We start from the raw sequence: 18,599 nt of genomic DNA, 5'->3' as shown, positions 1-18,599 counted from the left end.
TGTGTGTGTGTGTGTGTGTGTGTGTGTGTGTGTGTGTGTGTGTGTGTGTGTGTGTGTGTGTGTGTGCTTATTGAAAGCACACTACTGTAATCAGACATACCTTTTATTATTAGTGTGCTTGCTCAAAACAAGAACACTACTGTTATCAGACATACCTTGTAAGTGGGAGTAAAAACATAGTGCTTTATCCTAAACATTATAATGCTATGCTACCACTATTCTAACTTTATGTCAGGTAATCTTATATAGGTTCCGCATTTTTTGAGGTGTTTGTTTTGCAACCTCACAGTACGTGTTTGATTGTAACCTCTGTATTTGACCTCTTCAATAAAGGCTTCTACCTACTGAACCTGGTGTGTTGTTGTATACGTGAGCCTTGTTGTAGAAGTTCATCAGCATGCAACTGGTTTTTGTTCTTACTTTTGCAAATCAGTTTCTGGACAATTAACAAACCATTTTTATAGTGAGGGGACATACACAGGTGTGCTGGTGAGAGTTTAGGGTGTATTGATCAGACGAAGGAGGTAGAACAGACAGAGTGAGTGCTGCCCTAACCAATGCGAGACCCAATGCAAATTCACATCATTTCTGGAGGAAGAACAACTTAGCTTAATTTTTCTCACCTGACAAAGATCCTTTTGGATCGAGACGTTAACGGGGGTAATTGAGAGCAAACCGTGACAGTTTCCAGGACTTTCTGTTCTTTCCTTTTCCCAAATGGCCATTGCTTTACCCTCATGGAAACATCAACATTGCAGTCAATATATGTAAACGAGTATGTGTGCTTCTGTTGTTCTCACTTCTTCGGTTCTATTGGTCAGACTTCAGACGCCGCCACTACAACCTTACGATGATATTGACATTGAATATTGCATTGTTGCGGAGGAGCTTGCAAGTAGGCATTTCACTGAATGGTTTACACATGCTGTACCCTGTGCATGTGACAAACTTTGATTTGAAAAGACTGCTTATAACAGGTACTACTTATTGTCTTGCCTTAACTAGTATAAGGCGTATTCATAATGTCGATGAATTTGTGAAATATCACTCCAAGAGCAAATTGTTGTCCTGTATATTCACAGATCTCAATAGTGAAGGAATGAACTCCTCCATACACAACAACTCTCCTCTGCTCTTTTCCAACCAAACACACCCTTTATCACAGCACCAGTCAAAAGTTGACACCTACCCATTCAAGGGTTTTTATTTATTTGGACTATTTTCTACATTGTAGAATAAAGTGGAGACATAACTATGAAATAACACCCATGGAATCATTTAACCAAAAAAAAAGTGTTCAACAAATCTAAATATATTTTAAATGTGAGATTCTTCAAAGTAGCCACCCTTTGCTTTGATGACAGCTTTTCTCTCAAAAGCTTCATACTAGAATCAACCTTTACATATTGTAACGTTTTTCTTCCTGGGAAGGAGAGGACCACCAAAATGCAGCATAGTTCATATTCAACATGTTTATTAAAAGACGATAATGTGAACTACACAAATACAAAATAACAAACGTGGCAAAACCCAAAACAGTCTTATCTGGTGCAGAGAACACAAAGACAGGAAACAACCACCCACAATCCCCAACACAGTCCTATCTGGTGCAGAGAACACAGACAGGAAACAACCACCCACAAACCCCAACACAGTCCTATCTGGTGCAGAGAACACAGACAGGAAACAACCACCCACAAACCCCAACACAGTCCTATCTGGTGCAGAGAACACAAAGACAGGAAACAACCACCCACAATCCCCAACACAGTCCTATCTGGTGCAGAGAACACAGACAGGAAACAACCACCCACAATCCCCAACACAGTCCTATCTGGTGCAGAGAACACAGACAGGAAACAACCACCCACAATCCCCAACAGTCTTATCTGGTGCAGAGAACACAAAGACAGGAAACAACCACCCACAATCCCCAACACAGTCCTATCTGGTGCAGAGAACACAAAGACAGGAAACAACCACCCACAAACCCCAACACAGTCCTATCTGGTGCAGAGAACACAAAGACAGGAAACAACCACCCACAATCCCCAACACAGTCCTATCTGGTGCAGAGAACACAGACAGGAAACAACCACCCACAATCCCCAACACAGTCCTATCTGGTGCAGAGAACACAGACAGGAAACAACCACCCACAATCCCCAACACAGTCCTATCTGGTGCAGAGAACACAAAGACAGGAAACAACCACCCACAAACCAACACAGTCCTATCTGGTGCAGGGAACACAGACAGGAAACAACCACCCACAAACCCCAACACAGTCCTATCTGGTGCAGAGAACACAAAGACAGGAAACAACCACCCACAAACCCCAACACAAAACAAGCTACCTAAATATGGCTCCCAATCAGAGACAATGACTAACACCTGCCTCTGATTGAGAACCATATCAGGCCATACATAGAAACGGACAAAATAGACACACAACATAGAATGCCCCCCCAGCTCACGTCCTGACCAACACTAAAACAAGGAAAACACAAAAGAACTATGGTCAGAACTATGTGACACATATGCCCAGACTTCATCTCAAAAGCTTCATATCATAATCAACTTTTACATACAACCGGACATTATCTCAAAAGCTTCATATCATAATCAACTTTTACATACAACTGGACATTATCTCAAAAGCCTCATATCATAATCAACTTTTACATACAACCGGACTCTCAAAAGCTTTATATTTTTCCTGTTCCAGTGCTGTATCTGTATGGAGCGCTACCTGGCGGTGGTCCACCATGTAACCTTCCTGAAGTACAAACCTCTGAGATACAGGTTGGAGTGTTCTGTTGTGTTGTCTGGCTGTTCTCTGCTTTGTAACTGGCCAGGCCCTGGTCTTTTTTTGCTGACGTCATTATGTGGTCTATACATTTTCTAGCATTGAAACATTCTGGGCTGGGGGAAGGGGAGAGGGGACAAAATGAGGACAGATACTTTTTTATTATCCAAGTGTAAACTCAACTCCCATTGATAGTGATGCTACTTTTAAATAGTTCCCTTAACGACAGTACATAGTTTTGCATTCAGTCATCTCCATTTGTTTCTGGTATGCATGTTTGTCCAGCCCCCCCCCCCTTTACCTCCACAGGGTTGGTAAGCTGCCTTGTATCGGAGGTCTCCAAGACAAAAATGCAAACATGTTCAACCCATTAGTGCCTTGCAAATGTAGTAAATGTCATTATTTTATCATTTATAATGTTTATTCATACATTCTAATGTATTTTTATTTGTTTTTCAATTCAAGAAATTGCAAAGAGCAACACATATGTTCAGATGTTTGTCTTGCAACGTGTTTGACTGTAACCTCTGGATATGACCTCTTCAATTAAACCTTCTACTGAACCTTGTGTTGCATTATTGTTGTATATGTGAGCCTTGTTATAGAAGTTTGTCAGCATGCAAATTGTCATTGCTCATGTTCTTACATTTGCAAATCAGTTTCTGGACAATTAACACACTTGTTTTTGTAGTGAAGGGACATACACAGGTGTGCTGGTGACAGTTTAGAATGTCAAAATTCTACTTCAGACACTACCACTACAACCTTACAGAAGAAAAGACCGCTCCGATAATCCAGGTTAGAAATCTCTAAATTTCATCATTTTAAATGTTTAAACGTTTGGATTGTTGGAGAGACTAGACATTTCAATTATACTAATGGTTAGCATGCCGTTGTGTTACATTTTGTTGGCTTTTTTTATTTTACAGTTAACTGGATTTTACATGGAAGCACCAACTCTTATTTTTGTTGTAAATCATGTAATTTGATATTTGGTTAAATCCATTAAATGACATATATCAACAGATAATAGTTGACTTTGAGGAGTTGTACACAAGAAAAGTTTTCTCCCTGACAAGATTTAAAAGACCATAGAACTTCATATACAACAACCCTCAGTTCCAACCTATTTCAGAATCGAATCACAATACATATAGAATTGTGATGCATATAGAATGGCAACATGGCTCTGGGAATATGCATCTCATTGCTACCTGTCAATACCCAGCCCTAATAACTACCTTAATAACAATATTAGAAGGGTTATTCAATTATCTAACACAAGTTAAAGAATAAGGTCCATTTGTAATGTGTGGCTGTAAATCAAATAAGAACAACCTGTTGATGAATTGAAAAAATATCACTCCAAGAGGAAGTTTGTCCTTAATAATAATAAACACCTGAAATAAATGTATTTTACAACTTACTTTTTTGTACCCAGCACCTGCAAGTCAGTGGATGGGCATATACTACTTCTTGAAAAAAGATGAACACCTCCATAGACAGCAACACAACTCTCCCCTCCTTCACCAAATATGCTCTCAATCGATCCAGTGATATCATATACACTGCTACCTACACCATCAACCTTGTCCTGGGTCTCCCCACCAATGTCTACGTCCTGTGGCTGATAGTGACTGGAGTAGGAGGGTTGGTGGCTTCAGATTTCTTCGCTCTCAACCTCACCGTGTCTGAGATCCTCTTCTGCCTATCCTGCCTGTTGACTTTAATCTACAACTACTTACAAGTGAATGGTGCTGTAGGGAGCGTTAGTCGTTTCTGTTTAGGATTAATCAACATTGGTCGTCCTCTTTTCCAGTGTTGTGTCTGTGTTGAGCGTTACATGGCGGTGGTCCACCCCGTAACCTTCCTGAAGTACAAACCCCTGAGATACAGGGTGGGTTGTTCCGGGCTGGTCTGGCTGATGGTGATTGGGTCCTGCTTTGTGTATATGCTTGCTAAATCCCCAATTGTAATCAATGACTTCACTTTGGGTTTTTCCTTGATTGTGTTTTCTGTGAAGCTCTTCTGCGGCCTGGCTGTTCTCAGGGCACTGAAACGCCCTGGGCCAGGGGAAGGGGAAGGGACAAATAACATGAAGCAGAGGGCCTTTAGGATCATTTTAATTATCATGTTAGCGATGCAGATTAATTATTTTACTGTGATAGTAGCTATTCCACTTCAGAATTACTTAGAACCCAATAAGCTTGGTTTGGTATTCTCCATTTGTTCCTCCATCAATGTTGTCTCTGGGTATGTGCATCCCCTCCTCTACCTCCACAGGGCTGGGAAACTGCCTTGTATCAGGGGTCACTGAAGAAATCTCCCTTAAAGAAGCTACATGTGGCATTTATACATGTAAATAGTGCTAGATGTCAATTATATATCTCCAATAGTAACGTAATGCAATTATACGAGATAAATATTTAATAACATGTTTTTTAGATTATGATAAAGTATGAAAGTAGTGCTAAGTTATTTTAGGCAATTCTAAGCCATGTTTGGATGTCCTTGTGTTAAAAGAAAACAACAATCTATTGATAATTGTGCATGTAGCTCCATTAATTACTAGGTGCATTACAAAGGACCTAGTAATAATGTTAATATAAAGGTTAATACTACATTGATTATCCTGAATAAACAGAGTTAATTGTTTAAGATGAGCTAACTTAATTTGTGTACTGCATTTGCATTTCTACCTTGTGAGTTAATGAATTGTAATCATATTGTGTGGTAATTTTGAATTAAAAAATGCATATTATAGAATGGTGTAAGGGTTTTCTTCTGGTGAAAGAGAGGCGGACCAAAATGCAGCGTGGTGGTTATTCATGTTTTTAATAAAGACGACTATACATGAACAGACTATATGAAACAAGAAAAGTGAAAACCTAAACAGTCCTATCTGGTGCAAACACAGAGACAGGAGCAATCACCCACAAAACCCAACACAAAACAGGCTACCTAAATATGGTTCCCAATCAGAGACAATGACTAACACCTGCCTCTGATTGAGAACCATATCAGGCCAAACATAGAAATAGACAAACCAGACACACAACATAGAATGCCCACCCAGCTCACATCCTGACCAACACTAAAACAAGGAAAACACATACGAACGATGGACAGAACGTGACAAATGGTTCATAAATAATTAGCTATCATCAATTTAATAATAGCATAGTAAATGTCTTTTATTCAACCTGTCTTTTATACATATATATATATATATATGTTTTAATTGTTGAAACTTGTTGTTGGTCTTGAAAATGTACTTATTTTAAGTGTAAGCAGATTGCTTGATATTCAATTAAATATGTGTATGAATTTCGATACAGTTTATAATATTTACAATCATATATATTCTTCATCTTGACAACATAGACCCCTTCAATAAAATTAGTTGTATTTTATTTTATTTTTTACCTTTATTTAACTAGGCAAGTCAGTTAAGAGCAAATTCTTATTTTCTGCCTTGTTAACATTAGATTTTAACATTGTCAGCTCGGGGATTTGATCTTGCAACCTTTAGGTTACTAGTCCACTGCTCTAACCACTACACTACCTGCCACCCCGGTATAATAAATACACTGAATAAAAATAAACGCTACATGCAACAATTTCAAAGATTTTACTGCGTTACAGTTCATATATGGAAATCAGTCAATTGAAGTAAATTCATTAAATCAAATAAAATTGTATTTGTCACACGCACCGAATACAACCTTACAGTGAAATGCTTACTTGCAAAGCCCTTAACCAACAATGCAGTTTTAAGAAAAATGTGTTAAGTAAAAAAAAATATCTAAATAACAAACAAGTAATTAAAGAGCAGCAGTAAAATAACAGTAGCGAGGCTATACACCGGGGGGTACCAGTACAGAGTAAATGTGCAGGGGCACAGGTAAGTCAAGGTAATTGAGGTAATATGTACTGTACATGTCGGTGGAGTTAAAGTGACTTTGCATAAATAATAAACAGAGAGTAGCAACAGTGTAAAAGAGGGGAGGGGACAATGCAAATAGTCTGGGTAGTCATTTAATTAGCTGTTCAGGAGTCTTATGGCTTGGGGGTAGACGCTGTTAGGCTCTAATCTATGAATTTCACATGACTGGGAATACAGATATGCATCTGTTGGTCACATATAGCTTCAAAAAAAGTAGGGGCATGGACTACCATTTGCCTCCTGCAGCCCGACACATCTCCTTCACATAGAGTTGATCAGGCTGTTGATCGTGGACTGCGGACTGTTTTCCCACTCCTCTTCAATGGCTGTGTGAAGTTGCTGGAAATTGTCAGGAACTGGAAGGCTGTCGTACACGTTGATCCAGAGCATCCCAAACATGCTCAATAGCTGGTGACATGTCTAGTGAGTATGCCGGCCATGGAAAAACGGAGACATTTTCAGCTACCAGGAATTGTGTACAGATCCTTGCAACATGGGGCTGTGCATTATCATGCTGAAACATGTGGTGATGGCAGTGGATGAATGGCATGACAATGGGCCCTACGACCTCATCACGGTATCTCTGTGCATTCAAACTGCCATAAATAAAATGCAGTTGTGTTCGTTGTCCGTAGCTTATACCTGCCACACCGCCACCATGGGTCACTCTGTTCACAGCGTTGACATCATCAAACCGATCGCCCACACGAAGCCCGTACACACTGTTTGCCATTTGCCCGGTACAGTTGAAACCGGGATTCATCCGAAAAGAGCACCATCGAAGGTGAGCAGTTGCCCACTGAAGTCGGTTTTGATGCCAAACTGCAGTCAGGTCAAGACCCCGTTTAGGACGACTAGCATGCAGATTAAATACCCTGAGACAGTTTCTGATAGTTTGTGCAGAACTTCTTCGGTTGTGCAAACCCACAGCTTCATCAGCTGTCTTGGGTGGCTGGTCTCAGACGATCCCGCAGGTGAAGAAGCCGGATGTGGAGGTCCTGGGCTGGAGTGGTTACACGTGGTCTGCAGTTATGAAGCCGATTGCACGTACTGCCAAATTCTCTAAAATGACGTTGGAGGTGGCTTATGGTAGAGAAATTAACATTTAATTATCTGGCAACAGCACTGGTGGACATCCCTGCAGTCAGCACACCAATTGCATGTTCCATCAAAACATCTGTGACTTTGTGTTGTGTGACAAAACTGCACATTTTAGAGTGGCTTTTTATTGTCCCCAGCACAAGGTGCACCTGTGTAATGATCACGTCCACAAATGGAACATTTCTGGGTTCTTATTATTTTAGCTCATGAAACATGGGACCAACACTTTGCCTTGTTGTAGAAGTATATATGAGGCTGAAAAGTTATGCAAATGATTTTGCTCATATTCGTACATTTGCAAATCAGGTTCTCGACAATCTACCAAATTGTTTTTGTAGTGACGTGTCAAACACAAGTTTGCTAGAGAGAGCTTTGGGTGTTAAAAGATTACTTAAAACATGTATTACTTATTGCCCTGTTTAATTTCTCTACACAATTGAGTGGTAAGTGCTACATAACTACCTTACTCATGATACTACTATGGCAATTAACATGGGTAATTTAACTAACCCTAATTTGTCTGGAGAACATAAACTATTTCACTGATAATTTAACTTTAGCTTTCAACGAATGGCTTCATCATTCATCATTTATCCTCAATAAAGGATCCTTTATGTTCGGTGTTATGGGCTTTTAGTTTGTTAGTTAGTAATACAGGCCAGGATGTCTGCCGATTTTACAACTGACTTAAAATCCCATGATCATTATAAAGACACACGTATTCAATTATAGTATGTTAGACAGCCTCATAATGCATTATATCAGCTGGCTCCAAGCAAAGTTTCCCTATATTATTTGGTAATTTATCTCTGTCTGAATATGTGTATGAGCTTGGGTAAGTAAAATTTCAATGTTCCTTCCTTGATCATAATTATTATGCATCAACTAAATGTGCTTTTTGGAGTTATGGTTCAGAAACATAATGTAGCTCAACTTAGCTGTGAAGTGTGTATATAAAGGGTAATTGTTGAACACACTTTAAACTCGGCAGGAGGACAGAATATTCAACCTATGCAAGTTTTTAACATTTCTTTGAGATTCATATTTCTTCAAGATGTAGATTTTGTACATACAGTTGAAGTCGGAAGTTTACAACCACTTAGGTTGGTGTCATTAAAACTCGTTTTTCAACCACTCCACAAATAACTTGTTAACAAAATATAGTTTTGTCAAATCGGTTAGGGCATCTACTTTGTGCATGACACAAGTAATTGTCACGCCCTGACCTTAGTTATCTTTGATTTCTTTATTAATTTGGTTAGGTCAGGGTGTGACGAGGGTGGTTTGTTTCGTTTTTGCATTGTCTAGGGTTTTTCTATGTCTAGCGGTTTATATGTCTATGGTTGCCTAGATTGGTTCTCAATCAGAGGCAGCTGTTTATCGTTGTCTCTGATTGGGGACCGAATTTAGGTAGCCATATTCCTTGGGTATTTTGTGGGTTGTTATTCTATGTTTAGTTGCCTGTTCTGCACTAGCCATATTAGCTTCACAGTTCATTTTGTTGTTTTGTTAGTTTTGTTCAGCGTTCGTTCTTTAATTAAAGAACATTTACATTTAAGTCGTTTAGCAGACGCTCTTATCCAGAGCGACTTACAAAGAAGATTTACTCTTACTACGCTGCGCCTTGGTCTCCTCATTATGATGACCATGACGGTAATTTTTCCAACAATTGTTAACAGACAGATTATTTCACGTATAATTCACTGTATCACAATTCCAGTGGGTCAGAAGTTCACATACATTAAGTTGACTGTGCCTTTAAACAGCTTGGAAAATTCCAGAAAATAATTTCATGGCTTTATAAGCTTCTGATATGCTAATTGACCTAATTCGAGTCAATTGTGTCAGGACCCGGTTACGAACCCGGGTCTCCGGAGTGAGAAACAGTCACTTAACCAACTGAGCCACGAATAGTCGGCAAAACCCAGAAGATGAGGCAGACACAGCAGTACTTGAGACAGTGTATTTAATGAAGTAAAAAGTGAAGTTCTTCAGGAAAACATGTAACTCCACAACCTCAAAAGGAATCCTACAAGAAAAAAGGTAATCCTCCAAGACAAAAAAGGTAAATCCACAAGGTGGAAGGTAAAGCACAAAAAGCCTCAAAAGATACTCAAAAAACAAACAAACAAGAACAAAAAACAGAATTCCACAAGAGAGTCCACCGGGATCAACAAGAGTTCTCAGAGTACTAGGGCTGGGTGCTAACATACAAACACAGAGCAAAGAACAGAGGAAAACAAAGGGTTTAAATACAATCAGGGGAAACGAGGCACAGGTGCAAATAATAATGGGGATCAAGGGAAAACAAAAGGTCAAAAGGCACAATGGGGGCATCTAGTGACCAAAAACCGGAACAACCCTGGCCAAATCCTGACAAATTGGAGGTGCACCTGTGGATGTATTTCAAGGCCTATCTTCAAACTCAGTGCCTCTTTGCTTGACATCATGGGAAAATCAGAAGAAATCTGCCAAGACCTCAGAAATAAAATTGTAGACCTCTAAAAGTCTGATTCATCCTTAGTAGCAATTTCCAAACACCTGAAGGTACCACGTTCATCAAGTATAAACACCATGGGACCACACAGCCGTCATACCGCTCAGGAAGGAGACGTACTCTGTCTCCTAATGATTAACGTATTTTGGTGCGAAAAATGCAAATCAATCCCAGAACAACAGCAAAGGACCTTGTGAAGATGTTGGAAGAAACAGGCACTAAATATCTATATCCACAGTAAAACGAGTCATATATCAACATAACCTGAAAGGCCTCTCAGCAAGGAAGAAGCCACTGCTCCAAAACCACCATAGAAAAGCCAGACTATGGTTTGCAACTGTACATGGGGACAAAGATCGTACTTTTTGGAGAAATATCCTCTGGCCTGATGAAACAAAAATTGAATTGTTTGGCCATAATGACCATCGTTATGTTTGGAGGAAAAAGGGGGAGGCTTTCAAGCTGAAGAACACCATCCCAACCATGAAGCACGAGGGTGGCAGTATCATATTGTGGGGGTGCTTTGCTGCAAGAGGGGCAGGTGCACTTCACAAAATAGATGGCATCATGAGAGAGGACAATTATGTACAGTGCCTTGCGAAAGTATTCGGCCCCCTTGAACTTTGCGACCTTTTGCCACATTTCAGGCTTCAAACATAAAGATATAAAACTGTATTTTTTTGTGAAGAATCAACAACAAGTGGGACACAATCATGAAGTGGAACGACATTTATTGGATATTTCAAACTTTTTTAACAAATCAAAAACTGAAAAATTGGGCGTGCAAAATTATTCAGCCCCCTTAAGTTAATACTTTGTAGCGCCACCTTTTGCTGCGATTACAGCTGTAAGTCGCTTGGGGAATGTCTCTATCAGTTTTGCACATTGAGAGACTGACATTTTTTCCCATTCCTCCTTGCAAAACAGCTCGAGCTCAGTGAGGTTGGATGGAGAGCATTTGTGAACAGCAGTTTTCAGTTCTTTCCACAGATTCTCGATTGGATTCAGGTCTGGACTTTGACTTGGCCATTCTAACACCTTTATTTTTGAACCATTCCATTGTAGATTTTGCTTTATGTTTTTGATCATTGTCTTGTTGGAAGAGAAATCTCCGTCCCAGTCTCAGGTCTTTTGCAGACTCCATCAGGTTTTCTTCCAGAATGGTCCTGTATTTGACTCCATCCATCTTCCCATCAATTTTAACCATCTTCCCTTTCCCTGCTGAAGACAAGCAGGCCCAAACCATGATGCTGCCACCACCATGTTTGACAGTGGGGATGGTGTGTTCAGGGTGATGAGCTGTGTTGCTTTTACGCCAAACATAACGTTTTGCATTGTTGCCAAAAAGTTCAATTTTGGTTTCATCTGACCAGAGCACCTTCTTCCACATGTTTGGTGTGTCTCCCAGGTGGCTTGTGGCAAACTTTAAACAACACTTTTTATGGATATCTTTAAGAAATGGCTTTCTTCTTGCCACTCTTCCATAAAGGTCAGATTTGTGCAATATACGACTGATTGTTGTCCTATGGACAGAGTCTCCCACCTCAGCTGTAGATCTCTGCAGTTCATCCAGAGTGATCATGGGCCTCTTGGCTGCATCTCTGATCAGTCTTCTCCTTGTATGAGCTGAACGTTTAGAGGGACGGCCAGGTCTTGGTAGATTTGCAGTGGTCTGATACTCCTTCCATTTCAATATTATCGCTTGCACAGTGCTCCTTGGGATGTTTAAAGCTTGGGAAATATTTTTGTATCCTAATCCGGCTTTAAACTTCTTCACAACAGTATCTCGGACCTGCCTGGTGTGTTCCTTGTTCTTCATGATGCTCTCTGCGCTTTTAACAGACCTCTGAGACTATCACAGTGCAGGTGCATTTATATGGAGACTTGATTACACACAGGTGGATTGTATTTATCATCATTAGTCATTTAGGTCAACATTGGATCATTCAGAGATCCTCACTGAACTTCTGGAGAGAGTTTGCTGCACTGAAAGTAAAGGGGCTGAATAATTTTGCACGCCCAATTTTTCAGTTTTTGATTTGTTAAAAAAGTTTGAAATATCCAATAAATGTCGCTCCACTTCATGATTGTGTCCCACTTGTTGATTCTTCACAAAAAAATACAGTTTTATATCTTTATGTTTGAAGCCTGAAATGTGGCAAAAGGTCGCAAAGTTCAAGGGGGCTGAATACTTTCGCAAGGCACTGGAGAAATATAACAACCTAGAAAAGGACATAGATTACCCACCCCAACTCATGCCCTGACCAACCTAACACAAAGACATAGAAAGGAACTAAGGTCAGAACTTGACACACTCTCCATATTTTCAAGCATGGCTGCAACATGTTATGGGTGTGCTTGTCTTCGGCAAGGGCTAAGGATTTTTAAGATAACAATAAATGGAATAGAGCTAAGTACAGGCAAAATCCTAGAAGGAAAAAGTATTTGCCTCCTTTCTGATTTTCTCTATATTTGCAAGTTTTTGATACTGAATGTTATCAGATTTTCAACCAAAACCTAATATTAGATAAAAGGAACCTGAGTTTACAAATAACACAAAATAATTATACTTATTTTATTTATTTAATTAACAAAGTTATGCAACACCCAATCCCACTGTTTGAAAAAGTAATTGCCTCCTTACACTCAATAACTGGTTGTGCCATATTTAGATGCAATGACTGCAATAAAATGCTTCCTGTAGTTGTGCAGTCTCTCACATCGCTGTGGGGGAATTTTGGCCCACTCTTGCATGCAGAACTGCTTTAATTCAGCGACATTTGTGGGTTTCCAAGCATGAATTACTCATTTCAAGTCCTGCCACAACATCTCAAATGGGATTAGGCCTGGACTTTGACTAGGCCATTACAAAACTGAAAAAAAAATATATATATATAAAAAAAAAATAATGTAGACTTGATTGTATGTTTTGGATCATTGTCTTGCTGCATGACCCAGCTGTTCTTCAGCTTCACCTCACAGACAGATGGCCAGACATTCTCCTGTAGATTTATCTGATACATAGTAGAATTCATGGTTCCTTCTATTAAGGCAAGTCGTCCAGGTCCTGAGGCAGCAACGCATCCACAAACCATCACACTACCACCACCATGATTGACCGTTGGCATGAGGTTCTTACTGTGGAATACATTGTTTGGTTTTTGCCAGACATAAAGAGACCCATGTCGTCCAGAAAGTTGACTCATGTTTGTCAAAAAGTGTCTGGAAGCACCTGGATGATCATCAAGACTCTTGGAAGAATGTTCTTTGGACAGATGAGTCAAAAGTATAACATTTTGGACGATATGGGTCGCTGACATGCTGTAGCAAACTTGCTCAAATTAAGATCCTACATCTGTAACATCTTGGATTTGAATAATTTTTATCAAACCTATTACGAACACTGAATCTCCCTCAACAATCACTGTGTTTTCTCGAAAAGAGTCAGAAAACAGAGGTATTTGGTAGCCGAACAAATCACTGGACATTGTCAGGGTATGATCAAATCTATTTGATTTTCTCTCTATTCATCTGAGATACATATTCTCCTAAAAGCCAATCATTTAGTTTGTTTATTTATCCAGTAGGTGGAGAAGTGGAAAATTCAAGAGTCAAGAGTCAAGAACCAAGACTGTAAGAATACATGCTCTGTAGGACTGACTGGAAAAAAACATAGTAAAACTCAGTGGAGGCTATTAGTAACAGAATGAATGGAATGGTATCAAACATGCGGTTTCCATGTGTTTGATACCATTCCATTTACTCCTCCCCTCATCAGCCTCCACTGGTAAAACTACATACCCATGGCACACACCCATGACCTCTGGTTTATTATTATCAGCTTCAGCCAATAACACCTCACACTATCTCAGGTACAGTAACACATAGTGACAAGAGCAGTGGAAACTGTAACAACTTGGAGATAGAGCACAAATGATAGATTTCAGCAGGAATCACTTTGGTCCTTCCCATGTTATATTTTAATGTATAATATAACTTGTGCAAATAGGATTCAATCAACATTTACATTGTAACTATGAAGAACCCCCCCCCCCAAAAAAAAAACGACTTAAAAAAAAGACAGTTGTAAACAAGATCCTTTTTATAATTAGCCATTTGAAGTCAGACAAAACAACCAACTGCAGATGTAAACTAAAACCTGTGACAAATAAAACGAATGCCGATGTCTTTAAACTGTAGGAGAAAAAAACAAGCCAAATCTAACAACTGCAGAGCTGCCTACTCCTACACTCTGTCAGTAAGCAAACATTTGAGTCAACTTTATGGAATGTAATACAGTACAGATAGTAGGACCTCGATGTTGCTCTGGAGGCATTTACACACTGCCTGGAAAAATGGAAAAGAATCTGTCTCTATCTAACTATCATAGATGGTCTAGAGGACTTCAGTCTCCATAACCATTACACCCTAATGTCAAAGTAATCTTACTTTTCTCAACAGACAGACAATGTGTGCATGTTCTGTACGTATCCCAATGATGTCATTTACATATAGTAGATATTATAAGATATCTTCAAAAGGAAAAATGGTCCCTGTGACTGTTTATTTTTAGGAACTCAGTCCATAGATCTAGCTCATTGAATTCAAGCAAAGCAGGGCCTCTGTACTGGATTACACCCACAAAGCTATTCATGAAGACAAACTATCACTAAACGACTCATTAATCTTCTATAGGGTGAGGTCTGAAAAAACAACATTGCCTTCAAAATGGTACGTGTGAAAAAAACAACATTGCCTTTAAAATGGTACGTGTGAAAAAAAAAACATTGCCTTTAAGATGGTACGTGTGAAAAAAACAACATTGCCTTTAAGATGGTACGTGTGAAAAAACAACATTGCCTTTAAGATGGTACGTGTGAAAAAACAACATTGCCTTTAAGATGGTACGTGTGAAAAAACAACATTGCCTTTAAGATGGTACGTGTGAAAAAAACAGCATTGCCTTTAAGATGGTAGGTGTGAAAAAACAACATTGCCTTTAAGATGGTACGTGTGAAAAAACAACATTGCCTTTAAGATGGTACGTGTGAAAAAACAACATTGCCTTTAAGATGGTACGTGTGAAAAAACAACATTGCCTTTAAGATGGTACGTGTGAAAAAAAAACATCGCCTTTAAGATGGTACGTGTGAAAAAACAACATTGCCTTTAAGATGGTACGTGTGAAAAAAACAACATTGCCTTTAAGATGGTACGTGTGAAAAAACAACATTGCCTTTAAGATGGTACGTGTGAAAAAACAACATTGCCTTTAAGATGGTACGTGTGAAAAAACAACATTGCCTTTAAGATGGTACGTGTGAAAAAACAACATTACCTTTAAGATGGTACGTGTGAAAAAAACAACATGGCCTTCAAGATGGTACGTGTGAAAAAAGCAACATTGCCTTTAAGATGGTACGTGTGAAAAAAACAACATTGCCTTCAAGATGGTACGTGTGAAAAAACAACATTGCCTTTAAGATGGTACGTGTGAAAAAACAACATTGCCTTTAAGATGGTACGTGTGAAAAAACAACATTGCCTTTAAGATGGTACGTCTGAAAAAACAACATTGCCTTTAAGATGGTACGTGTGAAAAAAACAACATGGATGGTTGCGTGTTTCTAGGACATTAATTTATCTCTAGTAAGTCTTGTAATAATGCTCTCATACTGCACAGATGCACAAGCCATCATTACGGGCGTCAGTTATAATGGCAACCAGCATGTGCAGGCTTATATCAATAATATAACAAAAGTTAGCTAAAACTGAGTGATTCAATTACTAAATCTTCACCCTAAGGAGGGTCTCTTGCCAAGCCGTGACAATGCCAAAATAACAGTCATACAGAGATCTACACACCTGGTATGTTTTATAGATTTTTTTTAAAGGCATGTAATTAAAACACTAAACTCATGTTGCTCTACCATGTACTCTGAAATGAGGAGGCGAATGAGAAGGGATGCAACTGCAAGTCAATGTAAATATGTGGTAGGTGAGAGACAGAACGTACATCCACCCGGCTAGCAAGTCCAACATCAGCCCCACAGAAACACCATCTCCTCTGACAGCAACAATATCCAACTCGAGACCAGTGTTTCCCAACCCTGGTCCTGGAGTACCCACAGCCGAGGGCACACCTTCGGTTTTAGAAGAGGGGGGGACATTATTATTAGTATCTTCTTTATTTTTGCCAGTCCAAACAGCCTTCCCGACAGCTCGTAGGCTCTGCATCGTCCTAAAGCACACCGTTGCCTCATTTTGTATCACATTCAAATGATAAAACTGAGGGGGACAAAAATGACATTTCAGAACATGAAAGTACCCAGTGAAAGTTGCGCCCCTGCCCACAACAGCATACATTTTATTGTCAGCCTGATTCAACTTGTCAACTGATCATCAAGCCCTCAATGAGTTAAATGAGGTGTGTTTGACAAGGGCTACAGCAAAACTGTGTACTGTTGGGGGTACTGGAGGACCAGGGTTGGGAAACACTGTTCTAGACCAGGGATCATCAACTAGATTCAGCCGCAGGCGGTTTTTTTCTTGAGCGAATGGGTGGGGGGCCGGAACAAAATTACAAATAATTTGTAGACTGCAAATTGACCGCAAGAAGCCCAAACAGATATAATGCTTGACTAAAACATAATAACTTCAAACCTTGCTTACATTTGTATACGATCACGTGTCTCTCTATTATTACACTGCCGAGCGGCGCAGCGGTCTAAGGCACTGCATCTCAGTGCTTGAGGTGTCACTACAGACACCCTGGATTCGCATCCAGGCTGTATCACAACCAGCCGTGATTGGGAGTCACATAGGGCGGCACACAGTTGTCCGTGTTTGGCCGGTGTAGGCAATCATTGTAAAAAAAAAATGTTCTCAACTACCTTGCCTAGTTAAACAAAGGTTCAATTTAAAATCAAATATATTTTGCGTGGGAATACATCTCTTAAATTAAAATCAATTGGAGCTGATTTCCTGGTATTTCTACAGTCTTTTAATCTTGATGGTTGTACATTTGTCTCAAATAAAACTGTGAAGGACCTCTGCATTACTCTGGACCCAAATCTCTCTGTTGACGAACATATCAAGACTATTTCAAGGACAGCTTTTTTCCATCTACGTAACATTGCAAAAATCAGAAACCTTCTGTCCAAAAATGATGCAGAAAATTGTATCCATGCTTTTGTCCTTTCTAGGTTAGACTACTGCAATGCTCTACTTTCCAGATACCAGGATAAAGCACTAAATAAACTTCAGTTAGTGCTAAACACGGTTGCTAGAATCTTGACTAGAACCAAAAAAATGTATCAAAATTTTATCAGTGTAGATAGGCTAGCTTCCTGTGTTGATCCTACCCCCTACTTTTTCGACCATTCTGTTAAAAATCGCCAACATTTCAGCGCCCTGCCAGGAATATAGTATATGCATATGATTAGTATGTGTGGATAGAAAACACTCAGACGTTTCTAAAACTGGTTAAATCACGGCTGTGACTATAACAGAACGTGCGTTTCATCGAAAAGCGCAGGAAAATCTGATCACTGAGAATTGGAAAATATATCAATGCGCCACTTGAACGTATTGGTTGAATGGAAACCACATTACCTGGAGCCGAGATTGCAATTCCTACAGCTTCCACACGATGTCAACAGTCTTGTCAATTGCCTAGGCTTTGTTTCTTGGTCAAACGAACAAGAGTAGAAATCACTGAGAATTGGAGTAGAAATTTCTGAACATGATTTGAAGACGTGAAGCTATTGAATATACATCGCCCCGTGATCAATTTGATAGATTTTTAACGTTTACTAATACCTAAAGTTGCATTACAAAAGTATTTCGAAGTGTTTTGTGAAAGTTTATCGTCGACTTTTTTAATTAAAAAAATGACGTTGCGTTATAGAACACAGTTTTTTTCCTTGCTCACACAGTCTTCATAGATCGATATCTAGGCTATATATGGACCGATTTAATCGAAAAAGACCCAATAGTGATGTTTATCGGACATCTAGGAGTGCCAACAAAGAAGATCGTCAAAGGTAATGAATGTTTTATATTTTATTTCTGCGTTTTGTGTAGCGCCGACTATGCTAATTATTTTGTTTAGGTCCCCTTCTGGTCTTTTGGGGTGTTGCATGCTATCAGATAATAGCTTCTCATGCTTTCGCCGAAAAACATTTTAAAAATCTGACTTGTTGGCTGGATTCACAACGAGTGTAGCTTTAATTCAGTACCCTGCA

The 18,599-nt window shown here is 39.4% G+C and overlaps 1 protein-coding gene across 4 annotated transcripts in view; it reads right to left on the bottom strand.

Annotated features, from left to right (window-relative positions):
• LOC123991355 (5'-AMP-activated protein kinase subunit gamma-1-like) overlaps window positions 1-18,599 on the bottom strand; it is a 126,098-nt gene that overhangs the window by 92,775 nt on the left and 14,724 nt on the right. The gene's annotated exons all lie outside the window — the stretch shown is intronic.

This window comes from Oncorhynchus gorbuscha, linkage group LG12, assembly GCF_021184085.1.
Source record: "Oncorhynchus gorbuscha isolate QuinsamMale2020 ecotype Even-year linkage group LG12, OgorEven_v1.0, whole genome shotgun sequence".
NCBI lineage: Eukaryota > Metazoa > Chordata > Actinopteri > Salmoniformes > Salmonidae > Oncorhynchus > Oncorhynchus gorbuscha.
The sequence above is the reverse complement of the archived record's forward strand: the minus strand, read 5'-3'. Positions and strand labels throughout refer to the sequence as shown.